Below are 22,332 nucleotides of genomic sequence, written 5' to 3'. Positions count from 1 at the left end.
AATAAGAATAGGATGACGATGCTGCCAAAACTGGAAACAGTAAAAAAATACGTATTTTTGAGTGGATCTCTGTAAAAATCTTCAACACCTTGCGAAATTCATTTATCAATAAAAATACGCCTGAATTCCCTAAAATAACAGAAAATATTAACAATTTTAACAAAAAAAAATTCATCATAAAACTGAGCGGAAGGAATTGTTTTAAAATTGTTTTTACTCCGCAACTATTATGCTTTAAATTAAATTTAAAATAATTTCCTCTCATATTTAACAACACTTTAAAGACTTTATATTTTAATATAAAAAATTTCTTTTATAACTTCCTATTTATAATTTTTTTATAATTTAAAATCATTTTATTTCTTAAGTCAATTAAATAAATTTTTATTTTACATTTAATTTTAATTCACCTTGAGCAAAAAAAAAATAAAACAAACAAGCAAACAAACAAAATAAAAACTTTCAGAAATCTTTTACTTTTGTTAAGAAAAACCATTACGAAAACAGAAAATTATATTTAAAATAAATTTTCCGAATAAACGCTACCATAAACCATTGCTACATACTAAAATTTTTTAAATATATACACAAAAATATAAACATAAATATTTTATATAATAATTATGAATAGGATAATATTAATGAATAGCTAGAACAAGAGAATACAAAGGATATTATAAAAAAAAACAAACATAAACGGAAACTGTATAATAAATTATAAATAAGGAAGTCTGGTAGCCGTCGTCCTTACGTTAATGAACTACTTTTTTGTTAAAATTTAAAAGACCATAAAAGGTCGTACATAAAATATTTTTATAAACGCACATAAGAAATACAAAAATTTATGAAATTTCTAAAAACAGCAAAAAATTAAGTTGGATCAAACCAATGGTTTGTAAAGTAATACTTTTCCCTTCACTTACAAATAGTACTTTTAAAAACACGCTATATACCACAATACTACGTAATTCAAATTACTTTCATTCATCACCAAAATATGTCAAAGATTGCATACATTATTTGTGCCAATACGAGGCACAAAAAAACATTTGAAGGAAGCGTTAATTTCGTGAGTTAAGATAAATAATTACATTTTTTAATGCACCGGATCTTATAAATTTCAGATTCGCTAACTTCGGTAAAAAAATTTTATTCCAGTAAAATTAATTATAAATTATATCTAAAAGCTGCTAAAATTTGAGAGTTTTACAACCTGCAGTCTAGAAGAAAAACGATGTCAACAATTTGAAACTGACGGATTTTAGATAATGGTAAATTTTGATGACTATTTTGTTTCCATTTTTTTCTGCATTTATAAAATTTATAAAATATTTCTGGTTTTGTTTTAATAAATAGTTTATAAAATTTCATTTTTAGGTCTTTGAGGGGCTATAACTCTTTGGAGGGAGGAGGAGATTGGTCAAATTTTTTTCTACGGAAATAAGTTTCTAGTAAAGATCTATGAACATGTGCAATTTCAGCTTTCTATCTTAAAGGGTGAAGAGGTACTGTTAGGATAGACGGACGAACGGACAGAGCAAAACTAATAAGCACAAATTTTTTAAAAATTTTTTTTGAAAAAGTGCTAGAAAAAAAGCATAGAATAAAAGAAAAATATTATGAAAATTGTTTATATTTTTCGCATATTGTGCCAGTCATAATAATTATAACGATTCATTATATTGTAGACAAGGCTGGGCTCTACACACAAATTAATGATAAATTTGACGGAATGTTTATAAAAAGCAAAAAAAAAAAAATAAAAAAAAAACAGACAAAATTATGAATCTTAAATTAAAACTGTGTAAAAAAAAATTAGAAAAATAAGAAAGGAAAAATTTTTTATATAAAAATTTTAATTTCCTAAAGAAGAATCTCTCACTCATCCCATAGATTGAATTTTTTTTTCTGTTTTGTTCGGAAGCTCATTTTAATAGACCCTGAATAAGAATTTTATCCACTTGTTCTCCTATAATATAAAAGTATAAAATTAAACACAAAAAAAAAAAAACATTTTAAAAAATATCTAGGATATGATGGAAGGAAAATTGAAAATTTTTAATGTCCTGTGTAATTTTAATAATAACAATAAAATGATGAACATTTGAATTGTATTCTGTAATTACCAGAGAATTTTAAAAGCTTTTCTGTTAGTTATATTCTAAGATTATTATTAAGAGTTTATGCTATAAAGAATAAATATTCCTCATAAATCTTATAATAAGACGACTACTAAGATGAAGCTCTAAGTCAATCAAATTACGAAAGAAGATCGTCATCAATTCAATAGGAAAGAATATAGTATGTCGAATATAGTAGAATATAATATGTATATAATATAACGAGGCACACAAAATCGTAATTTAACAATAAAATTTTACTCAAATTGTTAATTTTCCAGAATTCAATTTCATATAGAATTATAAAGATTTAGTAGATCGCAACCGTCGTAATTGGCTTATTCACTCTAATAGATAATTCTAGCTACACTATATGTTAAGGAGGATTATTAAAATGTTAAATCGATCAAAAATTGAACTAGTTAATTAGCCAACGAAATTTTGCTGTATGACACTACTATACGAAATCATTCGAAAATTGAGCTAATTCGTCCTCATATATAGACTAAGTAAAAGAGCAGCAAAATAATATTTATAAGAAGGAAACAAATACTTAAGGATGTCAGTAAGAAAAGTTAAGGTTTTTTGTATAACAAGAGTCTATTAATATAATATATTTTTAGGAAAAGGAAACCTACCCAGATCAAAAGAATTTTTTTCGGAATTTAATCATCACTGGAAGTACTAACAGAACGATATTATCAGGTGCAGCGTCCACACTTGCCACATGTGTTCCAATACAAACATACCGCAGAATTATTATGTTTCTTACAGTTCCTGGTATTTTAAACTAATTCTCATTAAATAGAATTACAATCAAGTTTAAATTCACTTTAAAACTTTAGATAATCAAAGAGTCTTATCTATGCTTTTCTTTTATATTAATTTTAAGAGCTTTTAAAGAAGTACTTTTGCATTTTATTGAATTACTTCACCTCTGATGAGCTCAACTTAATTCATTTTTACAAAAAACTTCAAATATCCTGAAATTTTAAAGAATTTATAACATAACTTTGCTTCCATCTCATCCTATACTTAAACTTGTTATAAATCAAAATTAGATTTTCAATTTTGGAAAATTAAGAAGAAAAAATATTTGAGAATCTCTTTATTACTTTCATTTTTAATATAATAATTACGTTAAAATGAAATTTCTTTCAAAAGATAAATTACTAAAAAGTATCATTAAAAATTATAAATGAATTTCTGAATTATTTTTATCCTTACAAAAAAAAAATTCTCTACTCGTCATTCCTTCATTCATACTCAAACAACAACAAAAAAAAAAAAGGATTTAGGTAGAATTTCGAAAATTTCATAATAATAACATGAAAAAAGAAAAAAATATCTGAAAATCTTCACTTGTAATGGAAGATATTCTAATTTATGATATTATTGTACAAAATGGATTTGATTTCAAAATGAAATGGAAAACAAGTTGTGTAGCCTATACCTGTACATTTTCATTAAAAATTATAACATATACTTGTGATACGTGCCTACATTTACAACAGATAATTTTAGTTAAAAATTTATAATATCCATATACGATTAAGTGCAAATAATTTCTTAAATCAAAATCTGTACGGAATTGGTTTCAATTTCGATTGAAAAGTGCAGGGATGTAGTTGAAAAATTTAGTTTCCTGTAATTGTGTTTTATCTTTAACTACACAATCATATAAAGCATATGTGTGGAACGTTTAATTTTCGAAATCAGCTCACAAAAAGAGATACGATCTGCTATTCGATAACAAATAATTTTGAATTTTACTGCCTTGACTGGCCCTTTTGCTTGGTTATTCAGGCGTGTTGCGGTAGTAAGAAGAAATTTTCATTGTTTCGAATTCAAAACCTTCTCTTCTCGAATTTTTTTCTACTACATTTTCACCTTTATTTAAAAATGTTTTCCAATACAGCACAATCCTATTGGCAAGTATATATTATCCATATAAAGAATTTTTTTCTTACAAACATTACGTGACGTGAAATTCTCAGGCCGCCTTCATATGTTCAATTTTTAAAACAGTGCATAATCCTATATAAAGGTTGCACATTCCTCACAGTATACAATATGTTATATAGGAATGAAATATAAGCCGAAACAAACATTTGACCTAAAAGTATAAAATAAAAAAAAATTTATGTTAAAATTTTCAAATCTACTTTTACATTCATTCACGTATATTTTAAAGTGATTTTATTTACTTAAATTATTTACACATATTTTCACTTATTTACCTATATATGTATATGTTATAATAGGTACTTGACCCAAAAAAATAAATAAGAAACACATTTACATACAGTGTAAAGCAAAAATATCAAAATCGGAAATAAAATTGTATTTGAATTGAAATTGAAAAAATGGTGTGAAAATGGTAAAAATTTTTACTCTAGTAGTACTTTCGGCTAATAAGGCTGAACTATGAAAAATTGTTAAACAGATGGTTCCATGACCCTCTAAGTTTTATAAAAGCAATATTCAAAATGAGTTATTAGTGAATTCGCTCAGAAAAATTGAATGTTCTTTAAATTTTAAAAGTAGGGTATACACGGCTATACACACAAATTGGCTAATTTCTCTATTAAATCCATAAATTTTGAAATATCTTGTAATATAAACTCTTAACAATTGGCAAACTTTTCATAAGATTCACCACTTTTAGAATAATTGTAAAAGATCCAACAAAAAAAATTTACGTTATTTGAAAAATGAAAAACCAATTGCAAGGATTACACCAATTTAGATTTTAACCAAAAACTGAAAACAAACCACAGGAAAAATTATTTCCATTCTCAGAAAATTGGAAAATCATTGCAAACTTATAAGAATCTTCTTATCCAATTAAAATACTTTATTTAATCTCTCATATTATAAAAACATTTCAGCACTCAAATACTTTTTACTGGTAATGGAAACTTACAAAAAAAACATGGCAAAAATTAAAAATTTACTGCATAAAATCAAAACTTTTTCACTTAATACTCTCGTGTAAGAAAATTTACTAGTTTTTTCAAATTTATTTTAACTCTACACAAGGTTAGCCTTCACTTATTAAACAACATTTACTATTCAGCATAATAGCATCGTGTAGAATAAGGAAGATACTGAAATCTTAACAAATTTGATATGTTGAGTTTTGAACTATTTATAGCGATAATTCGGTTTTGGTCTGCTAACCTGTCTGTTAGTCTATTTGTGTACAATAATCTCGATTGTAACTATAGTGATTTTATTGAAAATTAATATCTAAGTTGTCATTGTAGGTGTGGTGAATTGATTTTTGAAGTGCAACGAGCAACATAAAATAAAAGGAAATTTTGTAATTTTGAATCTAATTTGGAAAATAATGCAATAATATATTTGTTAAAATGTGTCATTTTTAACCATTTTCAGTCAATTTTTTGAAGATATGAAAAATAATCCTGAATAATCGCCTCATTCGTAAAGCATATTCACCATCATCGCACTTTCGTGGTAAGATATCTTAAATTATTCGAATATTATTTTAGTGTGCTCATGTTCGTGTCGCATTAAAATAAAAATTTGGTTTTTCATCAGATTCAACCGTCCTTTCAAATTTTTGTATAATTACATAACAGCTACCAGTAATACATTTACCGTTAATAGTGTACATAAATCCGATTTCTAACAAATTTTAAATATGTCTAAAAAATACTTTATTTTTTTTTATAAGCATTATACAAATGCGGTAAAACACAAAATTCATGGTTTTATGAACATCATTTTTTATATATGTAGGTATTTAGGCCGTAAAAATAAATCGATTAACTACAATTTGAAATTCACGTAAATTTAATCTATACATGAGTACATAGGTACACAGAAACTTTCAGTTCCATCCTTTACATCTGCTTAACACGTACATATACGAAATTTAAAAAATCTAACAGGAATAATAATTATTTTGTGTACTTATGCAAAAGTTTTACAAATTGCCAATGCAAGATTTCATTTTCATTCAATTTATATAACATCAATAGACATTTGTATAACAGTCGTATAATATATAAACGTATAACAGATTTTAAAGAATATAATATTTTTGGTATATATTTTGATGTAATTTTAAATTGAAATAAATTGATATGTTATGCAAATTATCTATTTATGTAACATCAAATAGGATTTATTAGAGTCCTTGGAATCTATACATACATACATAAATGCATGCTTACAAGTACGAGTATTTTTGTTTATTTCTTTATTGTACATTCATCTTTACATCAAACACAATATTTATTTAGGAGTTTAGAAAAAAAGGATATGTAAAATATAGAGAAAAATAACTACCAATGCAAATTGTAGTTTTTCTGACATACTTTGGATATGTGCCCAAAAGGATAAAAACCTATTCAATAAATAAATAAAAGTTGGCGACCACATTGCGATTATTTCCCGATTTGTTCATTTTTTATACAGAATTTAAAATTTAATTTTAATTTTGCAAAATTGTAAAAATGCGAATTTAAATTCTGACACATTGTGTAGACTCGCTGTTTTTAATACAATTACTTACATTACTTCACATTTTGACAGAATATTATTTGACATTTTAGCATTGTTAAAATAAACTTATACTGAAAAATTTTCTAACAGATCAATAAATATGTTTGATATTACTTCAGTTTTAGCAGTAGCACAAACCATTTACGAACTACTCACTTCGGTGTCTCTTTATTTAGCATTTCGGAATATGAAAGAACGAATTACTATGAATCCGATTTACAAAAATGTCGTAATGAATTACGTAAATAAGTGTCCGTCGTAAAGACGAAATATAATGACCGAACGGCTCTACATATTTTTTCTCAAAAATATGTCAAAATGTAATGTAATTGAAATAAATAAAATAGGAAAAATTTATAAAGCAATTATTTGTTTTGTTGTATAACAATTTATACGAACACAAACGAATTTATAGTAACATGAGTAAAAAATTCTATATGGTACTCTCTCTCTCTTATTTATTACTCCTAAAATACAAATTTCAAATAAATTACAATTAAACTGGTTTTTTTTTAAATCTCTTTTTACATATTTTACAAATTCAAATATACACTAACACATACTTGTATAATTTTATACATTATATGAATATTATCAATACTTTATGTGATGACCAATAGATGGTTTGTAAAGAATTACAAAAATTTTCCTCTTAAAAAATAAAAGGATTTTATAGAATTATTTATAATAATCATGTACCCATTGAAAAATATAACAAAAATCTACAATATAACAAACAAAGGATACTTAACAAAATTGTATATTGTATACAAAATCCATAATATTACATTTCAGAAGTGCATTAAAAATTGATTTCTATAAAATACAAAACATTCATCCTTATTAGATGAAACGGAATTTTTTCTCATCTATTTTAAAGTGGAATTCTAGCAATGGAGCACATAAATAAAATTTAATTTAGAAATTGTATAGAATTTATATCTTTATTTTATTTTAAAAAAATTTTATTGAAGTGCATATAATATAGGAAGATAGGGTCAAAGATCAAATTATTATTGTATTTATTATACAATTATTATACAATAAAGAAGCCATTCATAAATGTTGAGAGAGAGAGAGAGTAATTGGACTTGCATTAAAATAGTTTTATTTTATGAGAAAAATTCTAAGAGAAATTTATATTTTCAGTGGAGCAATTGTTGAGATTGAAAGACATTGAAAAAGAAACATTGGCAGACTAGTCCTTTCACAAATCACAGGAATCCAAATGTCAACATTATAATAATTACTGTTAATCAAGTTGATTGTCAATATACATACATTCGTATATATAAAATCTAAAAGATTTTAAAAAACCACAATAATAATGAACTTCATCTTTAAATACAAGTGAAATGAAAAATATTAATGTTTCATTGAGATCTATTCGACAGTAACTATTCAGACTACTGGAACTGGCTTCGTTTAGCCTACCAGATTTGAGATTTGCAACGATGGTCTTTGGACATACCTATAGTGCGATGAATTAGTTTGCTTCAACTGGTTTTATTTTTTTTTTTTTTGGTGGCTGTATGATGACCATCGACGGCCTGCTTAAGCACAACAGTGTAATTACAACGAGGTATTGCAACAACAAGGTTAAGCACAACAAGTTAATATTGATGTATGTACCGAGAAATTATGCCATGGAAAACGGTCCTCCGACCTCCGAACAACTAGAAGGAACTATCGAAATAACATTGGACATTGCATCTCGATAGTTAATCGTAAGAGAATGAGGAAAATTGTGAGCTAGATTTGCCGTGTTATATGGAAGAAAACTAGATAGTGGAGTACCTATTGTGAGGAAGTCTCGAGGCTTTTGAGGGTGACGTTCGAAGATCCGAACGGAAGAAGAAATCCACTGTTTTCGTGTATAAATTCATGAGTACTAGCAAAATTTTATCTATTTTAGAATTCAAAGCAAATTGCTCAAATTTTCAACTAAAAATACTTAAAATTTGTTGCAAACTAATAACAATTAAAGAATTATTAAAAAATCTAATAACCTGCCAATTGCAAGTGTTTTTCATTTTTTTCACAAATTATTTTTTTTTAATTTTTTTTTAAATAATTTTTAAATTAATTTAATTTTAATACATTTATAATATAATTTATTTATATTTGTATTATAATTGTAATAGATTCACAAAAAAAAAATAAACCAAAATTAATTATTTAATAATAAAATAATGAAATTTATATTAAAAAAACAACTGTTGCGTTCTATAATCCTAATTTTTTAGAATATTTTCAATAAAGGACATTTTTCTATTTGTACTTCTACATAAAAAGTGGGTACTTAATATTATTGTATAATTCTCTAATTGGTAATTAAAAATTATAAAATTCGAATTTATTTACATATTAAAAAATTACGATATTAAAATTAATAATTTTGCATATTGTACCATAGGAAAAAAAAAAGTAAATAAATAAATAATTAGTATATTTTATTTTTAATATCAAAAGGATATTATTTTTAATTATATGGTAGATTTTTATATAAAATTTTTACTAATTTTTTGTTGATTGTGTTGCACCTAGAGTATTTTGAATAATATTTTGGGTACTATAATATAGACACATAGGCCCATTATATTCTTAATATATAAAGCAGGATGTGTGCCATATATTTTAGTATCAAATATTCTAATTTAAATATTTTAGTAAAATTATTCAAAAAATTGCCAATTGGTTTGTTGCATTGATGTGAAAATTTTATATTTTGATACCACAAAAAATTTTTCCTTCTCAATTTTTAATCATTGACCAATACACTTATGAGATCTTATATTAGTTTAAATTAAATTTGAAGTTACGAGTATTAGTATTTAAATTGTAATTGAAATCTAAAATGGACTTGTTCAACTAAGGTTCATTTACCCGTACGAATAAAAATCTAAAAATTGAATTAGAAAATTTTTAATGAATACATGAAAATAATTAAATATTTTAGTTCAATTGGCAATTCATCGATTTTTTTACTAATATTTCCATATTTTAGCCACAACTTGAAAAAAATTGTGACTGATTCCGGTAAATTATAGAAGAACCTTTATGATTTTTACAAAAATTTGCATATTTCGGCCACAACTTGAAAAAATTGTAGCTGGTTACGGTAGATTGTAGTAGAATCTCTATGATTCTATACGATATACGAGAAATCTGGTGTATGCTTTGTAAGTTGTACAACGCCACAATGTTATGAACACAATTAATATTTATGGCTTTAAGTTGGGCTCCCGCCTCGACTACTCTCAAATTAAAAATCTATTATTTAAGTATATTTTTCTACGAGTATAAGTTATAATAAATTGTGGTCAATAATTAATCCAAACATTTTCTCATTTTTTTTATAAAATTATAGACTGGAACATTTTTTATTAAACTAACTTTAACTAATTTAAAAAAAAACCATCAGACAAAAAAAAAATAAAGTGAAGTTTAAATTTTAAAAGAAAAATCTTTAAATTTTTAATGTTTTTTAATTAAACTGAAAATTTGTTTTTCTCTTACTTTAAATTTTAAAAAGTTTCTTTATAGTTTCTTTAAAGAATTCAAAATAAAGAAAAAAATTTATTTTAAGTGAAATGTTTCACAAAACTTTTTCGTCTTAATTTTATTAGTAAAACATTATGAATATAAAAAATTTTTTAAAGTTAAAAAAATTAAATTGTTAATCCTTTTACGATTTGCAAAAAGGAAAAATTACAAATTTTAGAAGAGTAAGGAAGGCAGATTTTCAGATCCTTTCTACAACGATAGCCTTCATTCATACTAAATAAATCCCATTTTTTACATGTTATTGACCGTGACTTCAATAATGCGCTTACAACGTAAACTTTACAAGGTATCACATTCCAAAAAGTTTAGTAAAAGCTCTTGACATTGTACACTTTTTCTAAATGTGTTCTATTCGTAGTGGAGACGTAAAATAAAAGTAAATCGGGTATCGAAAAAATCGAGCACGCTTTTCTTATACCTTGTCATATAAATGTTGCCAGAAATAATCAATTAAATAAATTAGCATATATTTTCAGCAATAAAGTGCTAGTTATTAAGATTTTTGAATAAAATGCAGCATAAAAATGCTATATTTTAATGAAACGGTAACGTTTGTTACTAGTTAACACTTGCACAGTTACTAGTTAGCACTTGCAAGTAAAAATTTTATTTCGAAATTGTTTTCAAGAGGTAAATAATAAACATCTTAAATTTCAATTTTAAATTTCTGACAGCAAATGTTCTGATAGTTTGTATTTAATTAGTGAATTAACAATAGCAAATACTGAAAATTTTGTTATTCTTTAACAAGCTGTATACAAAGAGAGAGAGGAATAGGAAGTAACAAAACCCAAAGAATACAAATGTATACAAGAACCACACTCCGTTTGCATATTAAGAAATCTTTATTAATTTTCTATTTTAAAAATATATAATGCCACCTACCAGGCAAATTATGCATAATTAATATTCTCACTCGCTTCTTTGTAAAAGCTGATTTGGTTGGGAGAGTTATTGACCTAGACTGTCATATACATTCATAATGTTCTTAAATCGAACATACAAAGTTTCGGAATACGGCAAAATGATTAAAAATTTTGACAATTTTGACGTTCTTTGTTCACGTCATCGAAAGATGTTCCTCATATAGAATTTTCACTGTAATTTCAATTTTAGATAATTTCAATTTTAGATAATTTCAATTTTAGATAATTATAAGCTAAGTCACCATATTTAAATACAAATTCATATTAAATCACAATTATATTTTTCACCTTTTTAACATACCATATATGAAATTAAGAAAAAATTAATTATTTTGTTGGTGAAAAAACTTTAATAAAACCATTTTTGATGTCAGGTACATTGCAATTTCAAAATTAAATCTATAAGCAAATGAGATAACAGAAAAACGACAAAAAAGAAAAAGACTATGCACACACAAAAATAAAAATATCCTTTATATAAAATCCTTTATAATACATATATGATATCTCTTACAGGATATTTATTGTTCATTTAATTGTTTTTACATGTATTTTGTATAATTGTGCGAACAATACCTTATGAACCGGATGCTTTTCCAAAAAAAAAATTTAAATAAAATAAAACAAAGGATAAAAGAGTAAATTTCAATAGTTATGTGAGTAAATTAAATAAAATTTTTAATATTAAAACATTTTTTGGATTGCATAAAAAAAAGAGGAATTTTTTTTTTATTTGTAGATAGCTGGGGAGAAAAAACAAAAGTATATAAAGTGTTGTTCAATAACCCAAAGCTTCTATTATGCGGTGGTCGCATGTACAAAAAGAGCATTCACTTTTATTTGTTCTTTGTTTTTTTAATATTTAAAGTGAAACCAGAAATATTTGATAATTTTTTTTAAATTAATTGTGAATATTTAAATATTTATAGGGCATTCAATGCGTTCTTAAACTAGTCTGATATCCGCAATGCAGTAAACCCGGTCATCGAAAATGGAAAAAATGCAATGAAAATTCTATTCTTAAAGAAAGTAAATTGATAAAAATTTAATCGGAATGACATGGAAATACTGTATTACTAAATAATTTACTACAGCTTAATAGTACTGATTGCTGAATTACACACATTACATTATATACAAAATGTAAAGAAAGTCTTTTCAAAATGAAAAAATTTTAAAAAATTTACTTTCAGTCTTTAATAAGTTGCATGGCATGCATTGATTTTGATTTTTTTTTGTAAATGTCAGTTTATTAATCCTTTATAGCACCTAATTGCGTTAAAATAATTTTTCTAATGAGGAAACCACAAAAGAAAAGGGACAAAAACTAAGAAGTTCGACATATTACAATGTAAATAAAGTCTTTTCAAAATTAGTTTTTTTAATCTAATATTACACAAAAAAATAAAATGCAGCTACAATTGGTAAATTTAATGCTTTACGTGGTAGCCTGTAGATTTGGAACAGCCCAAAGTCATCGTTTCATAGAAGTAGTCAATTTTTCCATATCAATTTAATCCAAAATTATGGACAATTCTTCTATTATATGTTTTATAAGGTCACTTTTGGATTTTAGTATCCTTTTCGCTACACTTTTCTTCAAGTGGACCCAAAAATTCTCAATTGGATTGAGGTCTGGACTTTGGGGGAGTGTTTCGAACACTTTTGGGCAGTCATGAAGCAAACAGCTTTTTACCAAATAAGATTTATACTGCAAGCGGTTATACCAATAGAATTTATAATAACCAACAAGACCAAATTTTTCGACTTTGTTTACCAGGTTCGTTTTTAAAATGTCTAGATATTGTTGCTTATCTATATGACCATCTTAAAAAAACAAGTGTAACACCCCGTGACAACATATACAACTCCAAAACATTACAAATAATTTTCCAAATTTAATGATTGGTATAATATTTGTTTTGCCGAAACTTATAAGGATGAACCAGAACGTTACTGCAACGATGTTATATTCTGTGATGAATTTAAAATTATGCTATATAACAAGAAAGGATCAACTAGTGTGAGGAAATCCGTTACAGGCTCCAAACAACAGAAATATTATACCAACCGTTAAATTTGGAAAATTATTTGTAATGTTTTGGAGTTGTATATGTTGTCACGGGGTGTTATACTTGTTTTTTTAAGATGGTCATATAGATAAGCAACAATATCTAGACATTTTAAAAACGAACCTAGTAAACAAAGTCGAAAAATTTGGTTTTGTTGGTTATTATAAATTCTATTGGTATAACCGCTTGCAGCATAAATCTTATTTGGTAAGAAGCTGTTTGCTTCATGACTGCCCAAAACTGTTCGAAACACTCCCCCAAAGTCCAGACCTCAATCCAATTGAGAATTTTTGGGACCACTTGAAGTAAAGTTTGGCGAAAAGTATATTAAAATCCAAAAGTAACCGTATAAAACATATTATAGAAGAATTGTCCAAAATTTCGGATTAAAGTGATATGGAAAAATTGACCACTTCTATAAAACGATGACTTTGGGCTGTTCCAAATCTACGGGCTACCACGTAAAGTATTAAATTTAACAATTGTAGCTGCATTTTATTTTTTTGTGTAATATTAGATTAAAAAAACTAATTTTGAAAAGACTTTATTTACATTGTAATATGTCGAACTTCTTAGTTTTTGTCCCTTTTCTTTTGTGGTTTCCTCATTAGAAAAATTATTTTAACGCAATTAGAGTCTATAAAGGATTAATAAACTGACATTTACAAAAAAAATCAAAATCAATGCATGCCATGCAACTTATTAAAGACTGAAAGTAAATTTTTTAAAATTTTTTCATTTTGAAAAGACTTTCTTTACATTTTGTACAATTGTTTTAAGCTATATAATTCAGCTTGATAGAAACGATCGCCGAATTATATAGTTATACATTGCATTTCTGATGTCAGGATTTTTCGAATTTCTTTGCTAAATGGCTGATATTCCCTACCGAAATTTTATTTGCTCGACAAAATTTTGAATAATTTAAAGATTAAAATTAAGTTTTATAGATAATTTTTAAGAAAATATTCTACTGTTATACCAAATATAATAATTAGTTTCAAAAAATATAGTTAATAATTAATAAATTTAATTAATTAATACAATAAAAAAATTTTTTTTTAATAATTCATTATCAAGTATCCAGGTGATTCTAATTTATTCCAATAATAATTTTCATCTATAGTATGTTGTTCTATTTTATATTCTATAATTTTGCAGATGAAACCACAATAAATATCGTATATATTTATATAATATTTTTCAATAATAACGATAATTAATTATCTTAATTAATATTTGGTATTTATGAAAATTTTTATTATCGATACTTTATTAACAAAATACTTATATTTTACACCTGAGATGAAAACAATAACAAAAGAACCAAACACTTTTCCTTTATAATGAAGGAAAGTATTTATAGGGATAATTTATGACCGATCTGGAAGGAAAAGAATTTTGATATCTTTTAATGGTCAATAATAAAGTGAAAAGTGTAAAATTTATAACAAATCTTACCGACTTTGAACGGTAATACTTATTTATTTATTTATTTCATTTATACTCTTGTCTTGTCTCTCAAGAGAGTAACATTGTCCGTTTACATAACAGTATATTATGTATTTCATTAAATATAAAAACTAGCTACTAGAGAGAGATAAAGCGATGAATGCAGTCACGGGTGGCGCTGTACACGGGTGTGAGTTTAATATTGTATGAATTAAAAAGTGTCAACGGTGGCAATGTCATATTGACACTCTCAGTTCTATTTATTGTTGTCATATTAATTATTGACGGTTGTGTACACTCAAGTAAAACATATTTTTTCTAAAATTCAATTTTTGAACAGCTTCTATTTTTCAACGAATGGTATTACGTGAATGCACGACTAATCGTTTCAGAGATATATCTTTATCTCGGAAAAAATTTTAAACCCTATGTCGGGCATAATTAGAAATCATACATCGATTAAGTTGATATTTTTGAAAAATACTACTTTCCATTCAGTAGTGCCAATTTGAATCTCTTTATTTCAGATTCATTTTTTTTCTGCGGAATATAAATGTACGACTATCTAACCACATTTTATTCTACATTCATAATATCACCAAAACACGATTAATTAATAAAATTTTATTCAATTTTTTAATATTTATTTTAAAAACCTTCACTTTTATAAATATTGTGATATTGTATGTATAGGTTACACATATCACATATCTCATAAATTATTATTGAAAATTACGTGCCTTAAAAAATTAATAAGGGTAATATTTTAAGGCATTTTATTACGAAAGTAAACCTAGGTTTTATTGTTAATTATTTTATCTTCTCATATACGTGATCTTCTCACATTATTTTTTAATATGTACTCAAATAAAATTGAAAAAGTTCTTATAATATTGTGTTCAAATTAAAATCTAATAAAAGTTAATGTTAATCATAAGAAAGAAGTTCAAATCTTAAATTTTAATAAAGATTAAGATGAAATTTTCAAATTAAAAAAATTTCAAGTTACGGCAATTTAAATTTTTTAAAAGGCTTCAGGTTGTTTATGTTAATTTAATAAAATTTTATTAAATAGAGATGAAATAGGGCTGATAGCCCAATTGCAGACGTCCTCATATCTTGCATTTCATATAATATTCTTTAATTTTTAATTGATCATATCTTACAAAAAATTAGCTGAAGGGTTATTAATGTTCTTATAACTCCAATGTTAACTCTTATAATTACAATTGCAATAATTAATTCTCATTTATTCTTACTTATAAAATTCAAAGAAAACCTTAAATATGTTAAGAATCGGATGAGAGCATGTTTTTAAATAATTTCACATAAATTGAAATTTTAAAATATTGAATTTCATCTTTATATATATACGGTTCATCTTTTCCACAAGTTGCAGTTACTATTGTTAAGATGCCTATACAATTTCAATTATAATATTATTATTGTAATGACTTGCATATTACAATATTACATAATATGCATTTCATCTGGCCATTATAATCACTAGAAATAGAATAAATTAAAATATTTAATGATAATATAGCAAGATTCAGAAAACAATCAATTTATAAAAGTGAATTCAGGTCAAATATATTATAAGAATAATACTAAAGACTCCTATATTGTAGACCAAGACGAACAATTAAGAATTCTTACATTGTATACCAAGACGTACAATTAAGAATTCTTATACAATTACACATACACATAAGTCCTCATATTTAATCTTAATAAAGTGCAATAACAATGAAAGTATAACAAAATTATCAAGTTTAAATCTATAGTAGAGTAACCATTATGGGTTTATGTAAACCTCTTCTATATTAGTATGTACCATAATTGTAATTGTAAAAGTAACAGAAAAAAAAATCCATTATTCAATTAACATTTTTATTTAATATCCTTTTTAAAAATAACAAAATTATGTCATTTTAGTGAACTCATTTTAAATAAACAAAAACAATTTGTAGTCCAAGAGAATTCTAAAAATTTCATTCTTTTCATTCAGTTGAATACGCATTTCGGATAAATGTCATTTTTATCAATTTTTAATTATGCATTTGTTTTAATATTTTCAAGTATTCTCTTTGAGGATATCTTTGCGTTTTTTCGCTAACTACATTAGATTTCGAGATATTGAAGTTATATTTTCGAATAATTTTATATCTTAAAATAAAAATTCAAAATTGTGACAATTATGTACGATTATCTCCTGGTATTTGACATATCTTAAACTGGAAACGAATTAACCCGATTCACGCTCTTTATTATTAAAGTACAGGAACATAAAAACATTGATTTTCTATGAGTCATGAGAGGAAGACAATGCAAAATATTTTATAAATATGAGCTATTTAGAATTAATTCTGTGCTATTGAACTGGATTAAGTCATTTAAAATTTTTCTCAAATTACAAAAAAATTACAAGTTCCTGATGATTTTCCCAAAAGACTATAAAATCAATGTTTTCAATTCCAATTGTAAAAAATTTCAGTATTGTTGCAAATATTTTTGAATTAATCCACAGGATGCATGAAATTATCATTGACATATCATTTTTCTACATTGCTATATATTATATAACATTAAGATAAAGCAAAATATTCTCTTTTACATTATACATTATGATGATTTCCTATTTATTCCTATTTATATTATTCTATTCCTATGTGTTCCCTATATATAATAAAATTACTTATACCTTATACCTTATCGACTATGAAAAAAAAAAATCAATGCAAATATTTTTTTAAGTCACAATATTCAAAGAAAATATTTTTAATGCAAATTCTTTATCACTAATAAATTTCTTTACCTACATACATACATACATATATGTGCAAATTGCAAATCCTAATGTAGACATGACATATTTGTTTCCACATTACAATTAAATAAAATTGTAGGTACAAGAACTTTAAATGTGTTTTCCATTAGGTAAAAAAAAGATTATTTCCTCCCTCCCCCCCCTCCATATTGTATATTGAGATTAAGTATGAAAGGATAAGAAAAAAAAATGTTTTTTTTTAATTCACTTTTTATCCTTAAAAAAATTGATTGTAGAATTTTTAATGCAATATTCATTATTATTAAAAAATGTATGTATATAACAATGAATATTCTTATATAAATACAGTTGAATCTAAATTAGAGGAACTCCAAGAAAGTGAAAGGTTTAATTCCAGCACTTATAAAGGTATTCACTTATGTAGTAAGTATCGCCAACTATATTATTCATTATTTCGAAATTTTCTCCGGGTTATTGACGATTGTACCGCAAAATACATGCCTGTAAGGAAGTTGCATTGGATTCTTCGAGAACTTTGCACAACAGTATCGTATGAAATGATCGTATTTGAACAGCTCACATCTACTTTCCTGTACACACGCCTGGTAAACTATCAAAACAGGTGTTCATAGTTATATTTGCAATTTAATTTTTAATTTAGTTTATTTTAAACGTATTCTACTGTGCATCCACATACATAGAAAGTATTAAAAAACAAAAATATAAAATTAGAAAAAAAAAATAATCTAAGACTAAAAAAAAATTTTGAAATAGAAATTCTAATTAAGGAAAATATTATGATTGAATCCAAGTAATGTAGACGTGTCCAAGGTATTCTGTCTAAAGTAATGTTATAAGTAACATATATGAACATTTTTATTTATTGTTTTAATTTCATAGATAATGTACACACATTAATTATTGTTAGTTTTGTGTATGTAACATTTAAGTACCTTGTAATACCTTGTATGACATAGTATAATAATTGACATATTTATACAATAAAGCTTATATGTATATGTATAACGTATAGTTGCGCACAACTACATTTCATATCGAATTTTAAAATAGCATAATATGAAATTCAGATATAACATAGACGTATTGCACGCCTTCAGAATATCATAAAAGTGTCACCATATGAATTTTTTCAAAATTGAAATTACGGCAACACTCAAATTGTGAAAAAGTGATTTGCATAAAAATTATTGAATAAATTAACTGCTAAGTCAATTTTAGAGCCAACAATAGAGTAGTATTGCTGCACAATTCTCAAGCGCATTTAACAAATATTTGAATATCACATTTTGAAAAAACTATCCAGAAAATTAAAGCTTTAAAACTTAATTAGAAAACGAACATCTTTAATTCAAAATAAAATGAATTTGTACGTCAACATTAATACGAAATTCTATATTAAAACTTATTAGGTGAAGGAAGCCAATTTTAACATAGAAAGATTTTCTAAAAATACATAAAAAATAACGATAGTTCCTGATTAAAATCCAATTTCGCTAAATTTTCTTTTTATAATTTTGTAACATAATTAAATATAAAATTATCTCAAACGAATACAGTAACAATAAACAAAATATTAGTTTCGGAGAAAACAATATCTCATATATATACACGTACAGTATAACAAATTGTATTCGGATTCGAATTATCAGATAATTTTTTCAAAAACATTTCATATTTAAGAATAGATGAGTATAGAAAGTTCGCATATAAATATTATTTTCCTTTATCTTTTCAACATATTTCAAAAAAATATTAGAAACAATAATGTTGTTATTAGTTATATTATAGTTAGTTAGTTATTACAGTTAGTCCGTCTGCCCGTTTTCTTACAAAAATTCGACTGATCGTCTTACTCATTGTATTTAAATTCGATACAATGAGAAAAACGATATGGATTCGATAAGGAATGTATTTTAATATAAGAAAATATTTACTCTTTTCCGAACTCAAAAGATACTCGTATATCCCCTGAAAATCTTATATATAATTAGGTATTTTTGCATTTAATGATAGGCACCGTAAAATAACAAGTTGTTGACGTCCCAAATTTTAGCATATTGTAAGCATAAATAAATCAATTTATTATATAGAACAAAATTTTAGTCCACCCCATTTTTTAAGATTATCAGACTGCTTCGATAACCACTGCGCTACTCAATACCTCGAACGGTTAGAGATTTGCAACAAAATATATTAGAAAGGGTTTTATATGTAAAGTCGCTTATATGTAATCCTCTCATTTTATATCTTCCCAAAATTTGTAAAATTTCGTTTTTCGGCTAGATTGCTTTTGCGGAACCGGCTTTTCTCAAATTTCTTTTAATACAAATAAGTGTTCCTACCCAAAAATATTATAATTTAGGTCTAATTTAACTGAATCTGATTTTACTAGAATAAGTGTTACCGTTTTATTTTATTTATAATATAATCCTAAACATATGCAATAGGAAAGCATATTATGATATTGAGAGAATAGTAAAAGAAAACATTTTTTCGTTCCTTTAGGTGATTTGTGTATGAGAAATGTACTGCTTTATAAGCCCTTGCTCTAATTAGAATTCATTTCAATTTTACAAAAATTATCAGAATATTAAATAAAATTTTATTACATCAAAAAAAAATTCTGAAACTTAATAATAAGAAATTGTGGGAAATATCAATGAAGTAAGGCTGTCTAGTAATATTTTGTGAACATTCACAATTCCAATTTCTAATTTAACAAATTTTTTTATTTTTTTCTTACATTCAATAAAGATAAAAATCTTATATTATATAACAAATTATTATTTTTGCTCCTTTGTTTTAGTTTCTAATATTTTATTTATGTAGAATTTTTATTTTTAAAATACTTTGAATTTTGTTTTCTTTTACCCCCTTTTTTTCATAATATTTTTATTTATTTATATTATAAAAAAATATTTTTAGAAAAGATAATTTTCATTGGAAGTAAAAGTAGAGAAAAAGTCTATGGTAGAATTGATAAGATGTCAACAACAAAGTTATAAATTTCCATTATTAAAATATTAAAAATATCTTGAATATTTTTATAAAATATCTAAAATTATTATTTGTTTTCTTATTTATTTCTCCTATAGAGTTTATTTAGGCTTATATTTAGATTGAATAGAATTGAGTCAATTTTAATATAAATATAAAGAACAAATATATCAGACTAACAAGTAAATAATAATTTATGTGTTCAAAAATTTATGTAAAATCTATTGAAATTTTTCCAAAAAAAATTACGGCTTCCTAATATTTTGTACTACAGACAATATTGATTTAAACTTAAAATTTTATAATAATGACTTGATACTTTGAACAAAATCAATAAGATTCTTTATGTGAATGAATATTGCATAATTTCAGGCAAAACGTTTCAATTATTTTGCATATTTTATAACAAACTCAAAAATATTCGAGAAATTCAACAACAATTTAAAACATTAGACCTTACTATGCAATAAAAACTTTAGCACCTTCGTAAAACAGATTATTCTGCCTGTTATTCCTTCAAAATAAAGGCAGCGATATATTACTAGATGATCTTAAATTGTATTCCATTTCTTCTCTCACATAATTCAGACATCTCTTTAGATACTGTGACATTTAGATTGCTTTTCATTTTGAAGACAAAAACAATAACATTAAAATTCAATCTTTGACGAACTGGCATCCATTTTAATTCCCCTATTTATATATATACTGAGTACTCGTTCTTCTGGTTGCATTGGAGAATAACGGTGGCAAAATTTAAAACTTATTTTTTTCACGCCCGTTGCATGAAAATAAAATAGATGAGCAAAAAATCCAAATAAGGCATCATTATAAATGGTTACAGTATACCTTAAAGTCAACTAACTCATTATCCTACCTAATTATTCAATTTTTTGGGCTAGATTTATTGTTAATATAGTCTGCATGCTTACCAAAAGCGAGTTTATCATCTATTATAACACCCAAATATTAAATTTAACTGACTCTTCCAATAGGTGTGAATATCCCCAACCATAAAGTTAAATCATCGGCAAACATGTTGTGTTTGCCGAAACACACCTAATATTGCACCTTGCGGAACTCTATAATTGATAAAAATAATATCTGAATAGTTTAAGTTCATAGAAGTGTTTTGTTTTCTGCGCTCAACGAAGCTCTTAAACCGGTTCGGTTTATTATCACAAATACCATACCGTCTCAAATGCTCTTTTCCAATCGTATAGATCAAGTAACCGATTTTGCTCATAACACAAAATATCGTCCGGCTTTCAATATGGCCAGTTATCTAATAATCATACCAAACCAGCTTAGACGAGGTGAGTAACCTGAATACTGTACACAAACAGTATTATTTAAACTGTTATACGATGAAACAAGTGCATCTTAATTGACATAAAATATATTAATTTTTGAGTGAAGCATGTAGAATATGAAAATAAAACCAAAAAGATAATTTTAATTTAAATTGTCACCATAACTCATAACCATTATCCTGAAATGTTTTAATCGCATATATATAAACTAAATTTCTATTTAAACACATACACACGTATACTTCACATTTGTTTTATTTTATTTACTTGGTTGCTGTTTTATTTCAAAAATGTTATCTAAGTGTGTCACATGAAATCTTCACTCTTTTTTTTTCTCTCTTATTTTATTTTATACTTTTATTTTATTACTTTTTCCAAGTAGGATATAAAAAGTTAAAAACATTTTTCTCTGTTTATTGTAGCAACACAGTGTGTTGAAATTGTGACTTTCAAATCAGATTATTTTTACAAAAACAACAAAGTATGATGTGATCAGCACATGTTCGACCGAATTTTGTGATTTCTGGAATATATTCCCAA

The 22,332-nt window shown here is 25.1% G+C and overlaps 1 long non-coding RNA gene across 1 annotated transcript; it reads left to right on the top strand.

The window, feature by feature from the left end:
- The first annotated feature begins 655 nt into the window (after positions 1 to 655).
- LOC129606964 (uncharacterized) lies at positions 656 to 1,512 on the top strand. The gene is made up of 3 exons (XR_008696788.1): positions 656 to 1,069; positions 1,125 to 1,271; positions 1,378 to 1,512. It is a non-coding gene; the product is annotated as an uncharacterized LOC129606964 (long non-coding RNA).
- Positions 1,513 to 22,332: the final 20,820 nt, after the last annotated feature.

This window comes from Condylostylus longicornis, unplaced genomic scaffold, assembly GCF_029603195.1.
Source record: "Condylostylus longicornis isolate FDR11 unplaced genomic scaffold, ASM2960319v2 ptg000022l, whole genome shotgun sequence".
NCBI classification, from domain to species: Eukaryota; Metazoa; Arthropoda; class Insecta; order Diptera; family Dolichopodidae; genus Condylostylus; species Condylostylus longicornis.
This window is presented reverse-complemented; position numbering and strand designations above follow the sequence as displayed.